Raw genomic sequence first — 18120 nt, 5'->3', positions numbered from 1 at the left:
TGAAGGCCATCAGGATGATAATCAATTTGAAGACCAACCATGGCTTCAGAAGACTGAGAGGAAGCAAGCATCCTGCCTCTCAACAGAGAGATGGTAGACCATCTGTGTGGGATAAAGCATATATTTATCAGGCTCCCCCTCTTGGAAAAGCATGGAGGGGAGATAAGAAGCAGAGAAAAGGAGAATGAAAAGCAACATTATCTGTCTTTCCAGGGCCACATCAGGCGAGGAGCACACAGACATTGTTTTCTTTTTATTTATTTATTTGTTTGTTTTATTTTTAAATTTATGGACTTCCATAACATAGTAAAATAAAGATGATTGTACATGAAACTGAAAATCTATTATGCACAACTTGCTATTCCTTTTAAATATATAATAAAGTTATTATGTAAATTTCCCTTTCCCCTTTTTATTCTTCCCTCGCCTCCCCCAACCCTTGGCATTTCATTTCAGTCCCCTCTATGCTTGGAAAGGTACTGGTTAATGCACTGACTTGCTTTGCTAGCAAATACCTCTTTGTTATTAGGTAGGGTTTCATGTTGTTATTGTTTTTGTTGTTGATGATGATGATGATGTTTACCTTGGAGCTGGCAGCAATGTAAAAATATGAGGATGATGTAAAAAAAATTTTTTTTGCTTTTTTAGAGGGGGGGCAGGGCATTTGGGGTTAAGTGACTTGCCCAAGGTCACACAGCTAGTTAGTGTTAAGTGTCTGAGGCCAAATTCGAACTCAGGTCCTCCTGACTCCAGGACCAGTGCTTTATTCACTGTGCCATCTAGCTGCCCCAAAATCACTTAAAAAAAGATATTTATGAGACTAAAAAATACCTCTCAACTAGGGGTGAATGGGTTTAGGGAGTTACATCCACACCAATGAAAGCAATTAGTCTTCTACTATGGTGATTAATCTTTTTTTTTATTGTCAGTTGATTCTCCCTGTGTATAGATCTTTTCTCCTCAACTAGACTAAGAGTTCCTTGAAGGAAAGGACCATTCTTTACACTCAGTGCCTACACATAATTTTTCTCCACCAAATGTGTACCATTGGTTCCTGGCCAGGGCCAAAACGCCATTTCCCTCTAAAATGAATAAGCTACTCTTCTTTCCCCCTCCTTCTATCCCACACACATACATCACCCCCATCCCATATGACTAATCTAATGAATCATGAAAGAAGCTTTTCTATTTTAAAGCTGAAATTGCATTCTATTCTGCAACCTCTAATGGGATCATCCAGATGTTTTTATTTTTTTTAAAATGAACTAACATTGCTACAAACATTTTATAAATAAACCAAACCACCCCTCTGGCTTCTGCACTTCTTCCAAAGTCTGGACACCAGATAGGACAAATTTTTATTTTTGGACAAATAGGATCTGTGATCCAGTCAGACCACAAGCCTGGGATGACTTAATGCCAGCATCTCTATCCTTTTTGTTCTTTAAGCCTTTTTATGCTAATGACATTACCTGACAGTCCTTTGATGGTGAGAAAATTAGATCATTGAAATCATTACGTGGCATATCTGGCAGCAGCTTTTCTTCTCTCATCACTAGCGCCAGGACAATGTCTGATTTTAAAACCAGAGGATTGGTTTATATAGCCTTTCACTTCTTTTTCAGTTATCATCATTTTATCTTCTAATATTTTGGGCTATTAGGTTCTTGTAGTTATAATATAGCCAGTTACTATAGTTGGCTTATGTGGATAGGGAGGGAGGGCAGGTGGGGAAAGGAGATGGATAGGATAGTGGGGGAAGGCAGCAAGAAGCAAGACAGAGAACAGGGAGAATTAGCAGAGAGAGGAAAGAGGAGAAAAGATAGATGAGAATAAAAAGAGTGTGCTGAAAGATAAACAGAAAAAGAGGAGGGAGAAAAGAGAAATAAAAGATAGATGATCATGAAGAGAGGAGAGAGAAAATGCAGGGGAGAGGGAGAATAAAAGGAGAAGAGGAGAGAAAGAGAAAGAGAGAATAAGAGGAGAGGAAAGAAAAGAAGAGGAGAGAAGAGAGAAGAGAAAGAGAGGAAAAGATAGAAAGAATAAGGGGGAAGGAGGTAAGGGAAGGAGAGTGGAGAAATGTCTAGAACCATCCTTTCCTTCTCACAGGCAGTAACCCAATACTAATTTTATGTCCTTTCTTTCCTGTGCCTCCTGATCTAGCTCCTTATTCATTGTGAACCCATTTTTGAGTCTGTACAAATGTGACAATTGTATTCTTTTAATTGCTATTTAGCTTTCCAGGCATGTAGGTATCATTTCTTCAACTCAAGTATAAACTCCTTGAGGGAGAACCGACTCAATGGAATTCACTATTTCTTATGAGGATACTGCTTGTTGTACAGTGTCCTTTCCCCTCCCCTCCCTGATTGGCTCCAAGCTCACAAATCCCATATGGGTAGTGTATGACTTTCCATAAATAGCCCAAAACACACCCTGCCATTTAGCCTGTGGGCTTTTCCCCCTCATGCTAACAGGATGGGCCCTTCTAGATCGCCAGCCTCTATGAAAGTATCCCCTTTGCTGGTCTCCTTGTAGGGCACTGTTTACCTTCTGTGATCTATCCATACCTCACCTAGCACAGTGCTTTGCACATGAAATGAGTTTAGCAAATAAAGAAATGACGAACTAATCCCCCAGTCTTTAGAGGTTAGTATCCTTGGAGGGTCCTCTAGGTGGTCACTGAACTAGTCCTTTGTCCCACTGATATCCATAATGTAACAATCAATCAATTAGTATTTATTAAACACCTACTGTAAGTGAGGCACTTTGCTAGGTACTGGTGATACAAGTACAAAGAATAAAACAATCCCATACTTTCAATGTGCCTCCAGTCTACAGGATGAAGTACACATAATGTTGCATAGAGCATTACTATAAAGGGAATAAATGCAAATATATCCAACGTAGTTAAGTACAAGGTCTGTTGAGTGGGAAGGAATTAGTAGCAGAGGGGATTGAGAAAGCTTTATGCAGAAGATGGTACTTGATCTGCCTCTTAAAAGAAGAGAAGTGGGGCCAAGATGGCAGAATAGAAGCAGGAAAACTCTGTGCGCTCCTCCCATAACCACCTCAAATACCTATAAAAATGACTCTAAACAAAGTTTAAGGCTATAGAACCCACAAAGTGACAAAGAGAAACAAATCTCCATCTCAAGACAGCCCGGAAGGCAATCAGGAAGGGTCCATTGCACCATTCTGGGAGTAGAGCCCAGCCCTGAGTGAGCCTGCAGTTTTAACCCCAGGGTGGCCCCTGACCAGCAGCAGCAGGAGTGGATTTGGGGAGAGTAGATTACCAGCAGCTGTGGCAGTTTCCAGAATTATCAACCCATAAATGCCAAAGACAAAGTGAGAGTTCAGTGTGGACTTTGGGAACAGGGGGTCTAGGAGTGCGGTCCAGCCTCTGCCCCCAGAGGGTCAAGTGGCTGAGTTGCAGTGGCCGTCACTGTGTGGCTGCTTCAGAGCTCTTGGCCTGCAGATTGTAGGGGGACCAAGAAACCATTCTGAGGGATAATCACTCTTGCTTTAACCTGCTTGGATCTGTATTGCTGTCTAGGGTGAAGGTCCAGAGCTATGTGACCAAGTGCCAGAGCCAGTGGAGGCTTCAGAAAGGGCACCCAACATTAGCTGGGTTTTTGCTACCAGCAATTTGGGACAAAGCTCTCCTTTCTGGAAACAGAGTTCTACTGTGGCAAAAAGCTCAAAAGTCAAGTAACTGAGTGGCAACATGAGCAAGCAAAGGAAGCAAAGAAATCTGACTTGAGATTCCTATTTTGGGGACAAAACTGATCAAAGAATGGAATAGGGAGAAAACAATGAAGTCAGAACTCCTGCACCAAAAACTTCCAAGAAAAATATGAATTGGTTGCAGGCCATAGAGGAGCTCAAGAAGGATTTTGAAAACCAAATAAGAGAAGTGGAGGAAAAATTGGGAAGAGAAATGAGAATGATGCAAGAAAATCATGAAAAGAGAGTCAACAACCTGACTGAAGAAGATAACACCTATAAAAATAAACTGACTGAAATGGCAAAAGATGCTCAAAAAGCCAATAAGGAGAAGAATGCCTTAAAAGGCCAAATTTGCCAGATGGAAAAAGAATCTCAAAAGCTCACTGAAGAGAATCATTCCTTCAGAATTAGATTGCAGCAAATGGAGGCTAGTGACTTTATGAGAAATCAAGATACTATTAAACAAATGAAAAAGTAGAAGGCAATGTGAAATATCTCATTGGAAAAACCACTGACCTGGAAAATAGATCCAGAAGAGATAATTTAAAAATTATTGGACTACCTGAAAGCCATGATAAAAAAAAGAACCTAGAAATCATCCTTCAAGAAATTCTTAAGGAAAATTGCCCTGATGTTTTAGAACCAGAGGGCAAAATAGAGGTTGAAAGAATTCACCCATCACCTCTTGAAAAAGATCCCAAAAAGAAAACTCCTAGGAATAGTATAGCCAGGTTCTGGAGTTCCCAGATCAAGGAGAAAATATTACAAGCAGCCAAGAAAAAACAATTTGAATATTGTGGAAACACAATCAGAATAATGGCAGCTTCTATACTGAGGGATTGAAGGGCTTGGAATATGATATTTTGGAGGCCAAAGGAGCTAGGATTTAAACCAAGAATCACCTACCCAGAAAAACTGAGTATCATGTTTCAGGGGAAAATATGGTCATTCAATGAAATAGAGGACTTTCAAGCATTCTTGATAAAAAAAACCAGAGTTGAATAGAAACTTTGGCATTCAGACACAAGAAGCAAGTGAAGCACGAGAAGGTAAACAGGGAAAAGAAATCATAAGGAACTGATCAAGGTTGAACTATTTATATTCCTACATGGAAAAACAATAATTGTAGCTTATGAAACTTTTCTCAGTATGAGAATAATTGAAGGGAATAAAAATGTATATATATATATATATATATATACATACATATATATGTCTATATAGGAGGGTATTTGGGCATATGAATACATATATGAGTGTGTATATATGTTTACAGGTACCAATTGAATAGGAAGGGATAATAATTAAAAGGTGAAATTGAGAAATGAGAGAGGAATATAATGAGAGGAGATGGGGAGAGACAAAATGGGGCAAATTATCCCATATAGAAGAGGCAAGGGAAAATGGTTACAATGGAGGGGAAGAACAGGAAGGCAAAAGGGAATGAGTCAACCTCACTCTCATTGAATTTGGCTTAGGGAGGGAATGACATACACACTATATAGGGTATCTCACCCTACAGGAGAGTAGGGAAGAAGGGGATGAGATGGGGGATGATAGGGGGAGGGGGCAGGTTTGGGGGGAGGGAACTTAGAAGCACACCTTTTTGAAAAGGGACAGGATCAAAGTAGAGAACAGAACAAGTGGAGGGAGGGAAAGGATGGAGGCAAATATAGTCAGACTTTCACAATATATCCATTATGGAAATGTTTTGTGTAGCTACACATGTACAATCTATATTGAATTGCTTATCTTCCCAGTAAGGGTGGGTGATGAGGGAGGAAGGGAAAGAATCTAGAATTCAAAGTAAAAATATTATTATTATTATTATTTTACATGCAACTGGGAAATAAGATACATAGGCACTGGGGTAGAGAGATCCATTTTGCCCTACTGGAAAGTCGGAGGGGGGATGGGGCAGGATATAGGAAAGAGCAGATTGGGGGAGGGGGTATACAGTGGGATCGCTGTTTTGGGGTGGTGAATGATATAAACTAAAAATAAACATAAAATTTAATTTAAAAAAGAAGAGAAGTACTCTATAAGGGAAAGGTGAGGAAGGAGTACATTTTGTGTATGGAGGATGACCAGAGCAAAGGTACAGAGATGAGAAATGGAGTGTCATGTGAATAACAGAGAGAAGACCAGTTTGGCAGGATTGCAGAGCATGTGAAGGGAAGTAAGGTCTAATGAGGTCGGGAAGATCGATGAAGGTCAGGGTGTGCAGGGTGTTAAAAGTTAAACAGAGGAGTTTATATTTGATCCTAAAGTCAATTGGAAGGCACTGGAATTGGCTGAGTAGGGGATTAACAGCATCTATACTTTTGCTTGTGACTTGAACTCATGATACTTAATGAAATCTAGCCATGTATCCCATCGTTGCTTCTCACCCAAAGTTGTACCATCCATCACAGTCATAAGCCAATGGATTTTTAAGAAATTGTAATAATAGTAGTCAATAGGGAAGTGCAGTGGGGGGGAGGAGGTTGTGAGGGGAGGAACCATTCCCTGACATAGTCCATGGTCTGAAAAAGTTTTAGAACCCTGACTTTAAACAATGGCCATAAGTTGGTCGATGCTGAACCACAATATCTTGGCATCAGAAGGGACCTGAATAAGAACCCTTCTACAGCATTCTAAACAAATGACCACTCAGCCTCTACCTGAAGACTTCCAGTAATAGGAAACTTACTACTCACTATGGCAACCCATCTAATTTCTGAAACAGCACTAATTAGGAAGTCGATAATTTTTTTCATGTTGAGCTGAAATTTGTAGATCTTCTGAATCTATAAGTCCTCCACCCAGTTCTACCATATGATAATTCTTAAAATATTTTAAGACAGCTATCCTATCATCCCATTCTTTCTCCTTTCTAGGCTAAACAACCCCAATTCCTTCAAGATATCATTACATATATTCAGTATCATTATCATGCCTGCCTCTGATGAGGTGGCCCTACTCCTTGCCAAGACCAAGCCCTCTACATGTGCCCTTGATACCAAAACCCTCCTACCCTCTCCAACAGATTGCTTTCTCAACCATCCCTGCCTTAAATCTTCTACCTACCCCTATCTACCAATTCTTTTTCTGCTGCCTACAAACATGCCCAGTCTCCCCATCCTTTAAAAACATTCACTGTTCCCTAACATTCCCTCAGAAATTCATCCTATAATCTCTCCCTTTCTCCACCAAACCCGTAGAGAAAGAAATTTACATCTAGAGACTTCACTTACTCTCCTCTCACTTCTCAGCTTGTTGTAATCTGGCTTTCACTTGTACCACTCAACTGAAATTTCCCTCTCCAAAGTTACTCAATTGTGAAACCTGATGGTCTTTTCCCGGTCCTAAACCTTCTTGACCTCTCTCCAGCGTCTGACACTTTATCATCTTCTCCTCCTGCACACTCTTTCTTCTGTGGGTTTTTGTAGCATTTCTCTTCTGTTGGGTCTCATTCTATCTGGGTGACATGTCCTCTTCTGCATCTTCAGCTGGATCATCATTTAGCTGGATCAATCCCCTCTATTGTAGGTATGCCTCAAGGTTCTAGCCTGGGCCCTCTTCTCTTCTGACATTCTCTCGGTTGGTAAATCCCTCAGCTCTGCTAGGCTTAATGATCATCTCTATGTAGATGATTCTCAGATCTATTTATCCATTCCTAGTATCTTTCCTGATGAGTTACCAACTGCAAACTGGATGTATTAAACCAGATGTCCCAGAAACATCTCAAACTCAGAATAACTCAATATCTTTCCCCAAGACCCAACTCTCTTTTAAACTTCTCTCTTTTGAGGGAACCACTATCTTTGCAGTCTCCTAGATTTGCTGTTTCAGCATTATCCTGAACTCTTCACTTTCCTTCACCCTGTATATCCAATCAGTTTCAAAATCCCATGATTTCTACCTCCACAGCATCTCTTCCTGCAACTCAAATAGCCACTACCTTAACTCTGGGCTTTTTCATCTCTTACAAGGACTATCAAAAATGCCTCTTGCTTAGCTTTCCTGCCTCCAGTTTCCCATCACTCCAATCTATCCTAAAAACATATACCTAAGTGACTCTCCTTTAAGTGCTACTCTGACCAAGGTACTCCTCAATTTTTTAAAGTTCTGTTGTGTCCCTATGTCTTTTAGGATAAAATATAAATTCCTCTATTTGATCTGTAAAGTCCTTTTCAACCTGGCCCCAACCTACCTTTTTAGACTTATTACCTACTACTCTTCTCACACTCTACGGTCCAGAAAAAGTGACCTTAATTGCTATCCCCAGTGCCTAGAATGTACTTCTCCTCCTTTATGCCTCAAAGAATGCCACATATCCTTCAAGATGCAGTTCAAGCTCCATTTCCTACATGAAGTCTTTATTTTCTGGGTGCTACTGCCCTTTCTTCCCAAACTATTTTATATTTATTTGCATATATTTGTTAAACAGGAGTTATTTGTATAATCAGAATTTCCCTGAGTAGAGGTAACCAAACAACAATCCTGATATGGACATATTCAGCCTTGGGAACAATCTTTTAAGTCTGAGAAATCCAGAGATCCTAAGATCCTAGATCTAGGACTGGAAGGGACTTCAAAGGCCATCTATCCCTAAATCCCCCATTTTACAGATTGGGAAACTGAGGCTCACAAAAGTTAAGTCCAAGGTGACATTGATAGCATCAGAAGCAAGATTTTCCACTTGTTCCACACTGCTTCTGGGTCCCTTGGTCAGAACTAACTGGCAATAAAGGGAATTTCTGCATAAGAGGGGTTGACCACCAACATGAGAAGGGAACTCACCCCCTCTCCCAGATTGTCAGATGACATGGATCTTGCCAGAAGACAAGGGAAACATTCAGACATTGCATAGCAAAAGTAAATTTCAAATGCTTATTGAGCACTCATAAAAACTGTATCATATCTAGATGTTTAAGTATCAACCTCACAGAAGACTATGATGCTAGTTATGTTATTACTGTTGCTTCTTAAATTTTTCTGCGAGTACACATTTGTGAAACTTTTGTGTTTTTAGCATTGCTTTGGTATAGAAGAAGTAAACAGCCATCTCATTCCTCATCCAGTGTATATGCTGGGTATCTATCTTTTTTTCCTCCACCAACAGTTTTGGGGAGACCCATGACCAGAGACTCTCACGTGTTTTTAGTCTTAGGCCCCTTTTATAACTCTAAAAATTATTGAGGACAAGCCCCCAAAGATCTTTTATTTCTCTTGGTTATGTCTATCAATATTTAATGTAATTAGAAATTAAAATATCTTCATATAATTATGAAAGTAATTTTGATCTCACAGAACTTCTAAAAGGTCTTGGGGACCCTGAGGCATCCACAGACCACGTTTTGAGAATTGCTACCTTATACACAAGTCAAATTATAAGCTTTAAGTAAGAAAGAGTCAAGGAGTATACGAAAAAGAGACTTAATCAATCTGCCTCAGTAGAAGGGTCAGCTGGGTGGTGCAATGGATAGAGCTCCCAGTCTGGAGTCGGGAAGACCTGAGTTCAAATCTGGCATCAGACACTCACTAGGTGTGGGACCCTGCATAAGTTATTTTTGTTTGCCTCAGTTTTCTCATCTGAAAAATGAACTGGAGAAGGAAATGGCAAATCACTCCAGTATCTTTGCCAAGAAAATCCCGGATGAGGAAGAGTCAGAAGAAACTGAAATAACTAAACAACAGAGGCAATTACCCTCCAGCACATAAATTAGTCACTCTATGTATGAATCCAGTGGAGAGGTCCCCTTGGTGGAGAGTGAGAGGCATTACCCTATTACCCTTAGACTCAGCAGGGGTTGTGATTGTTACATTTGATCGAAATGTTAGCTATCATTATAATAATAATTATAATTGAAATAATTATTATTATTGTATTATCTACCTAGATAGAATATAAACTCCTTGAGGTCAGGGGCCATTGCATTTTTGTTTCTTTATTCTCAGCACCTAACTAGCACAGAGACTTGTATATATCATAGACTATAATTCATCATAGACTACTATAATTCTGATTATACAAATAACTCCTGTTTAACAAATATATGCAAATAAATATAAAATAGTTTGGGAAGAAAGGGCAGTAGCACCCAGAAAATAAAGACTATATATCATAGGCACTTAATAATGGAATAGAATAAGCATTTATATAGTGCCTACTATGTACCAGGCACTATGCTAAGTGCATTACAAATATCATCTCATTTGATCCTCAAAACTACCCTGGGAGGTAGGTGCTTTTATTATCTTCATTTTACAGTTGAGGAAAGTAAGACAGGAAGAGGTGAAGAGACTTGCCCAGGGTCACATAGATAGGAAGTATCTAAGGTAGGATTTGAACTCAGATCTTCCTGGATCCAGGCCCAGCCCTCTTTCTACTGCACCACCAGCTACTCCTAATAGTAAATGTTTACTGAATTGAATTCTTACTCCAGGACCAATGGTTCTTTATGCCCTTTTGCTTTTGACATGTAGAGGACCAGATCCCCAAAGAAGTAAACAAGAAAAGAGAATTAGGAATGAGGAGCAGATCTGGTCATACACCCATCTTCTACTTCTGGTCTGACAAGATGGATTGGACAAAGCAGAATTCTAATTACCCAGAAGGCTCCTGGCTCTGACTTTTAATACATATTCTGATTACTCAGGAAATGACTCCATTTATAAGCTTCTAAACCTTAAGTGGGGATGGCCTGCTCTTGGAAGAAATTCTAATCAAATACCTCCCATGTTTATGGTTTACTATGGTCCCCCATTTCTGTACTCTTCCTCACTTCTGACTCTAGCTTACTTTAAGGCATAGTTCAGGGGTCAACTCCTATACCAAGCCTGTCCTGATTTTCCCAATAATCAACACTTTCTCCTTCCTGACTTTATTATTTTTATTATTCTCTATACGCTTTGTGTTTACCTATCTGTGCCCTAGCTCTACCTCTCTTCTAAAATGTAATATCCTTGAAGGCTGGGATATTTCTTTGACTGTATCCCCAGAGTCTGGCACAGTACCTTGCACAGAATAAGCAACAAATTGTTTGAATTTAATTTTATTGAGCTGAATTGAATCAAATCACTAGACAAACGTAGAGAACAGGAAGACCTATACAAATATTTGTGAATTTGGGAGATCCTCTTAAATGCCAACCTTTCAAATAGTCCTTTTTTGATATTCACAATAAGTAATAATTTAATTCCCCTCCTTTAGTCCTTCCTTCCATGGTGCTGGAGTGCTCAGAATACAGGGGCAACCTGATCTTTCAGGACTGGAGGGGAGGCCTCACACCTGGGAATGCAGAGAACCAGATTGTACTTATTAACAGCCCTGAACTTTAGCTGTCAAAATCCAAATAAATTGCCTCTTCACCTGATGCAGAGGTCTCCTTGGTGGGTTGGGCTTCAGTTCCATCACCTATTTTCTTCAGAAAGAGTTTCCTGACATCTGGGATGTATGATGGATTTGCTATACCAGAGTTAGAAACCCAGAGAATCTATAAATGGTGTCAACCCATTGTCTTAACTATCACCCAAGCAACCCCTTCCAGTCCTGAGCATCTGGAAGCTGCAGAGGTTTCCCCTGGGGCAAGGACTTGAAAGGAAATTTGCAGAGAATTATCAGAGGCCTCTAAGGCTCCATAAACTACTGAATTTCTATATGGCACCTTCTTGAGCAAAAACCCTTTCAACTTTCTGGAGTTACCTGTTTAGTTAAAAAAAAAAAAAGCAATGATGTTGCAATTAGTCTAACAATCCTGGAAAGCAATTTGGAATGATGCTTTAAAAAAGTGAATAAAATATTCATACCTCTTAAACCATAAATTCCACTGCATGCCATATGGATATGTAACATCGTATGATTGACTGGCTAAATGTCTTGGTTAGTTTTGCTGAGCTGATTTTTTCCCTCTTTCTTTTTTATTCTTTGTTAAAAGGGATGGCTCATGTACTGGGTAGGAAAGACAGAGGTATATATTCAGAAATGAAGGAAATGTTTATTAAATTATTATATTCTGGGCCGGGCCTAACTGAGGCCAGTACATTGATTCAGGTTTGGGATTGAAATAATAATAGCTAACATTTGTGTAGCACTTACTATGTGCTGAGCACTGTGATAAGTGAATTACTATTATTGTCTCATTTGATCCTTAAAACAGCCCCAGAAGGTAGGTGCTATTATTATCCCAGTTTTACAGATGAGAAACCAAAGAACAGGTTAAATGACTTGCCCACATTATACAGCTGGTAAGTGTCTGAGGCGGGATTTGATCTAAGGTCTTCCTGACTCCAGGAATGCAACAAACTGTTCGTATGCTATAAAATGTAATAACAATAACTTTAATGTAAGATCTAAAAGGATACAACTCTTACTTGCTAATTCAGATAAAATACTATTGCTCTTGGCATTCGCTGCAACGATGGAAACATTGGGTCAGAAAGGTATCCCTGAAGGGCAGTGGGAATTCTGCCAAACCTCAGAAGGACCAACTCCATATAGTCTGGACTTTTTAAAAAAATCTCTACTCCTTTGGACTAAAAGAGAAGCAGTATTTTTTAAAGTCCTACTCCTCTGGACTCATCTTCATGTGTTCAAATCCAGCCTCAGACACTTAGTTGTGTGATGCTGGGCAAGTCATTTAACCCTGTTTGCCTTATAGTTCATCATCTGTAAAGTGGATTGGAATGTCAAATCACTCCAGCATCTTTGCCAAGAAAACTCCAAAAATGGTCATGAAGAATTGGACATGACTAAAATGACACAACAACAACAATAACAACACTCCTTTGGACGAACCAATTCCCAAGGATAGCTTCCTTGCCTCCTTAAAAGAAAACCACCAAAGTCTATGTAAAGAAATCTGTGCCTCCCACCCCAACCCTCCAATGAACCTTCCACCACTAAAACGACTTAAAAATACCTCTGGTTTCAGAAAAAATGCCTACCAGAGGCAACATTATAGGAGAAGCTTAAGTCAGATAACAAAAATATAAAAACATAAAACAATTTATAACAGCTTCTTTAAAAGGTACGATCCAATGCAGGAACAGTTCATAATGGGTCTTCTAATATAAAGTGGTAGCAATCAAGAGAAGTAGCTCTAGGAACATCAGGGCCATGATAGCAGTCTTGACATCTCCAAATCTGTCTCAAATTCCCATCATGGGTCAGGATCATCTGCAGTGAGTAATCTAAGAGTCCTTTAGCCTCTTGCATACAATCAGGGTCTCAGCTCACACAGAAACTTACCTCATACCATCTCCCGCTAAGTGTTCCCTGGATCATCAGCCAAAGCTTCTCCCTCCCTGGAAACCCCAATAGGGGATGATACCAAGATTTCCCCTTTCGAGTCTTTTGTTGAGGGGCTGCTACCTTCTTTTGCTTGGACCAGATGAAGACTCCTTCTTACTTTCATCTGTATTCTCAGGATTCCTGTTGGATCTGCTAAAGGATATATTTGTTTTTGAGGCGAATTCACCTTGGTAAAATTCACCAGGTAAAAATGATTTCACCTTGCCCATATGCCATTAAAAAAGGAAAGTATCATTTTCCAGTTGATAAATGATCCAAGACTATGAACATGCAGTTATCGAGGGAAGAAATCATACAACAATATTTTTAAATGGTCCAAATCACTACTAATTAAAGAAACTCAAATGAGAGCAATTATGAAATTCTACCCTACCAGTGGAATGGCAAAGATGACAAAAAAGAAAAGTGATAAATATTGAGGGGGTTATGGGAAAACAGGTACATTGATGCACTATTGGAAGACCTGTGAATGTGTACAGCCAATCCAGAAAGCAATTTGGAAGTATACACAAAGTTACTCTGGTACCCTTTTACCCAGCTATAGTACTGCTAGGCCTGTAACCAAAAGAGACAAAAGAAAGAAGAAAGTCTTTTGTGTACAAAAATATGTATAGCAGCTCTTTTTGAGCCACCCAACAGAAAAATGGAAATCAAGAATGTGTTCAACAATTGAAGAATGACAACAAATGAAGTTGTACCATATAAATGTAATTCATTACTATCATGATGTAAATAGATGATTACAAAAAGACACGGAAGGACTTATATGAGTTGATGCAGAGGAAAATGAGGAGAACCAGGGAAACAATTTTTACTCTAACGTCAGCATTTTAAAACTGAACAATTTTGAAGACTTTGATAAACTGATTAAGAAAAATACGAGCAGAATCAGGGCAATTTATGTAATAACAACACTGTAAAAACAACTTTGAAAGCTGTAAGAATTATGATTCATAAAATGATTGTTCATGATTCCAAAGGACCCATGATGAAACATTACAGAGATGTGACAAATTTAGGATATAGAATAGGTCTCTCTCTCCATATATGTGTGTATACATATATATTTGTATGTGCATTGTGTACACATATATACACACAGGCACATATACATGCATATAATATACATTTACATGTGTGTACATGTATGTGGGGGGGGAACTGGGGCAGCTAGATTGCACAGTGGTTAGAGTGCGGGGCCTGAAATCAGGAAGACTCATATTTCTAAGTTCAAATTTGGCTTCAGATGCCTTACTAGATATACATGGCACCCTGGGAAAATCATTTACCCCAGTTTGTCTCAGTTTCCTCATCTGTAAAATTATCTGTAGAAGGAAATGACAAACCACTCCTTTTCCAAGAAAACACCAAATATGGTCACAAAGAGTCAGACACAATTGAGAATGACTGAATAGTAGTAATGTCCTAATCTGAACAAGTATTACCTGCAGCAAGGACTTTAAGATGAGGGAAGAGGTCCATTGAAATCAATTTACCAGTCAGAGAAAGGTGGATAACCATGGCAATTGTGCCATACCTATATTTCAAAGATAGATGCTCCAATTGGCACAAAAAGCATTGCTGAATAGATCAGACTGTATCAGTTAATGAAGTCATACAGTCTTGAACTCACCACTATATAGCATCACGTCCCCCATAACCAGATCTAGTCCCCAATCTTTGCCATTCTCATGAGAGCACCAACATGCTTATTAATTTTAGTAGAAGGTATGTAATATCTCTGAGGGGCATTAGCTTACCCCCACAACAACTGTATGTGGTAAGAGGAATTATTGAAATTCCTCCCTTTATGCTGATCCCAAATACTCTTGCATTTCCCAGGACCCAGACTGCTCATCCAGACCCATGGTCACTGCCCAGGAATCAATATAAATGAAAATCTTGTCTACACCATCCCTCAGGGTTCTCTCACATGTCATCCATGCAGCTCATAACTCAAGTACATTAGAAGAACTTGCCAGGACCACCCCTTCCATCCCCATCCCTCAGGGTATTCATTATTGGTTAATGGCTGCTGAGGTTCAATTGCATATATTTCTCTCATGGTAGATCAGTGAACCATATAAAAGGGCATTCCTCAAGAGCCAAGATATGAGCCTATTGGATTAGTGGAAGAGGCAAAAGCATTGGGTCTGGAACTTGAGATCTTAGGCTCTGATAGAGAGAGTCTTAATCTATTCATGAAGATGACTGATGCACAAGGGAGAGGGAAAAAATAATCTTGAGTATTCCATTTCCTTTTTTAAAATTGTTTAAAATTTTTTTGAGTAATAAGTTTTTAAGATCAATCTGTCCCTCCCAATATTCACCCCCATTGAGCAACTTTTTAAAATCCCTCAATATATATTTATGAGACAAATTTTCAAATTAATCATGTATGAAAATGTGTGGCTCTATGCATTTTAAGTGCATCACTGTTCTGGAAAGAGATGAAGGGTATGTTTTATCTTCATTCTTTTGGATTCATGATTTATCATTTTATTGATCAGAGTTCCAAAGTCTTTCAAAAATTTTTTCTCTATGTTAGTATTACTGTATAAATTATTCTGCCAGTTCTGCTTACTTTTCTCTGCATCAATTCATAAAGGTCTTCCCAGTTTCCTCTAAAATTATCCATTTCATCATTTCTATTATATTCATATACCCATTTTTAAACTATTCCCCCCAAAAATGGCAGTCCTTTATATTTCCAAAAGGAAAGGGTTTTTAGAAGGAGGTGGTAGTCAACTATGTCAAATAATGTTTTTGATTTTTAAAAAATTTTATTGATGCTTTTTTATAGTAGCTAGCATTTATATAATTCTTTAAGATTTACAAAGCACCATACATATTTTTATCTTATTTGATCCTCACAATAATCTTATGATATAGGTGTTATTATCATTCCCATTTCACAGATGAGGAAAGTGAAATTGAGGGAAGTTTAGTGACTTGCCCTGGGTCACACAGTTTGTAAGGGGTGGGAGGGTCATGGAGAGGAGACATAAATGCAATCTGCTTACTCTGTGTCTTTTAGTACTCTTACCTCCTCCTTTGATGTCCCTCATCAATTAATCAGCTTCAGAAAGAACATTTTTGTGGAACCAAACATGCAGGAATTCCCTCTTTAGTCACCTAAAAAAAGACATAGGGCAATCCCTATCTGGAGCTTCTAAATGATTCAGAAGACTTTGAGAGAGTAAATCCTATGTAAATTCCCCAAATCAATGGAACTTTGCAACTAAAGGTACTCTATCCTAGTATAATTAGGTCATTCCTTTCTTAGTCATTGTTTTAATAACTCATTGGCTTACTGTCTAAACATATCCTGTAACCTCCCAAGTTCCTTGATGGCTGAGCTTTGACAAAGAGAAAAAAACATGGGCTTTTTGTTTTTTGGGGGGTTTTTGCAGATGATATGACGGTTTGCTTAGAGAATCCTAGAGAGCCAACTAAAAATTAATTGAAACAATAACTTCAGAAGAGTAGTAAGATATAAAACAAACCCACAAAAAAATCATTTGTCTTTCCAAATATTACAAACAAAAACCCATCAGGAAAAAACACAGCAATATTACATTCAAAATAAGTGCAGAATGTATATGAATACAACTATAAAACACTCTTTATAGAAATAAGGATAAGCCTAAATAGAGAGATATTAACTGCTCATTCTTGGGCTGTGCCAATATAGTAAATATGATAATATTACCTGAGTTAATGTACAGATTCAGTGCCATACTGATTAATCTACCAATGGGTTACTTTGTAGAACTAGAAAAATAATTACAAAATTAATCTGAAGCTTAAAAGGTCAAGATCACGGCAAGAAAATATGAAAAAAAAATCAGGAAGGAAGGTAACCAAATGGGAGAAGATCCCAAACTATACTGCAAAACAGAAGTCATCAAAATCATTTAGTATTAATTTAAAAAGAGAAAAGTTGAGCAGTAGAACAGATTAAGTTCATAATATCCAAAAACAAACATAGGGGCATGGCGATCAACAAACCCAAGAACTTACTATTCCACAAAAATGCTAGAAAAGCTAGACAGCAATCTGGCAGAAATTAAATTTAGAGCAGGTGTGGGGAAATCTGCAGCTTTGAGGACACATGTGGCCCTCTAGGTCCTCAAGTGTGACCCTTTGACTGAATCCAAACTTCACAGAACAAATCCCCTTAATAAAAGGATTTGTTCTGTAAAACTTGGACTTAGTCAAAAGGCTACACCCGAGGACCTAGAAGGTCAATGTGGCTTCAAGGCCGAAAGTTCCCCACCCCTGGTTTAGACCAACATCTTATACCATATACCACAGTAAACTTCAAATGAATACAAGGCCTAGATAAAAGATTATATAATAAGTAAAATAGAGGTACCAAGAAGGACATACCTTTCATAAGTATGAATAGGAAAAGAATTCTTAATTAAACAAAGGGTAGAGAGGCTCATGGGAGATAAAATGGGCAATACAAAATTGAAAATTTTCTGCCAAAATCCATGAAGTTTTACTTATATGGGAGACCATTAACTGGGAAAAGAATTTTCATAGCAAATTGATCAGATAAACGTGCAATATCCAAGATATCAAGGGAATTGATTCAAATATATGAGGACAAGATTGATAAATGGTCAAAGGATGTGAAGAGGTAGTTTGTAGGGGGAAAAAAGGGAAACAACCACATGAAAAAAATAAACTGTGACTAACAGTAAGAGATATACAAAAGAAAACAATGCTGAAGAATTAACCAACATGGCAAGAAAGGAAGGAAGAAAGAAAGAAAGAAAGAAAGAAAGAAAGAAAGAAAGAAAGAAAGAAAGAAAGAAAGAAAGAAAGAAAGAAAGAAAGAAAGAAAGAAGGAAGGAAGGAAGGAAGGAAGGAAGGAAGGAAGGAAGGAAGGAAGGAAGAAAGAAAGAAAGAAAGAAAGAAAGAAAGAAAGAAAGAAAGAAAGAAAGAAAGAAAGAAAGAAAGAAAGAAGGAAGGAAGGAAGGAAGGAAGAAAGAAAGAAAGAAAGAAAGAAAGAAAGAAAGAAAGAAAGAAAGAAAGAAAGAAAGAAAGAAAGAAAGAAAGAAAGAAAGAAGGAAGGAAGGAAG

Source organism: Petaurus breviceps, unplaced genomic scaffold (assembly GCF_028583685.1).
Source record: "Petaurus breviceps papuanus isolate PSGF00001 unplaced genomic scaffold, PetGlider_PUasm1.0 90750, whole genome shotgun sequence".
NCBI lineage: Eukaryota > Metazoa > Chordata > Mammalia > Diprotodontia > Petauridae > Petaurus > Petaurus breviceps.
The sequence above is the reverse complement of the archived record's forward strand: the minus strand, read 5'-3'. Positions refer to the sequence as shown.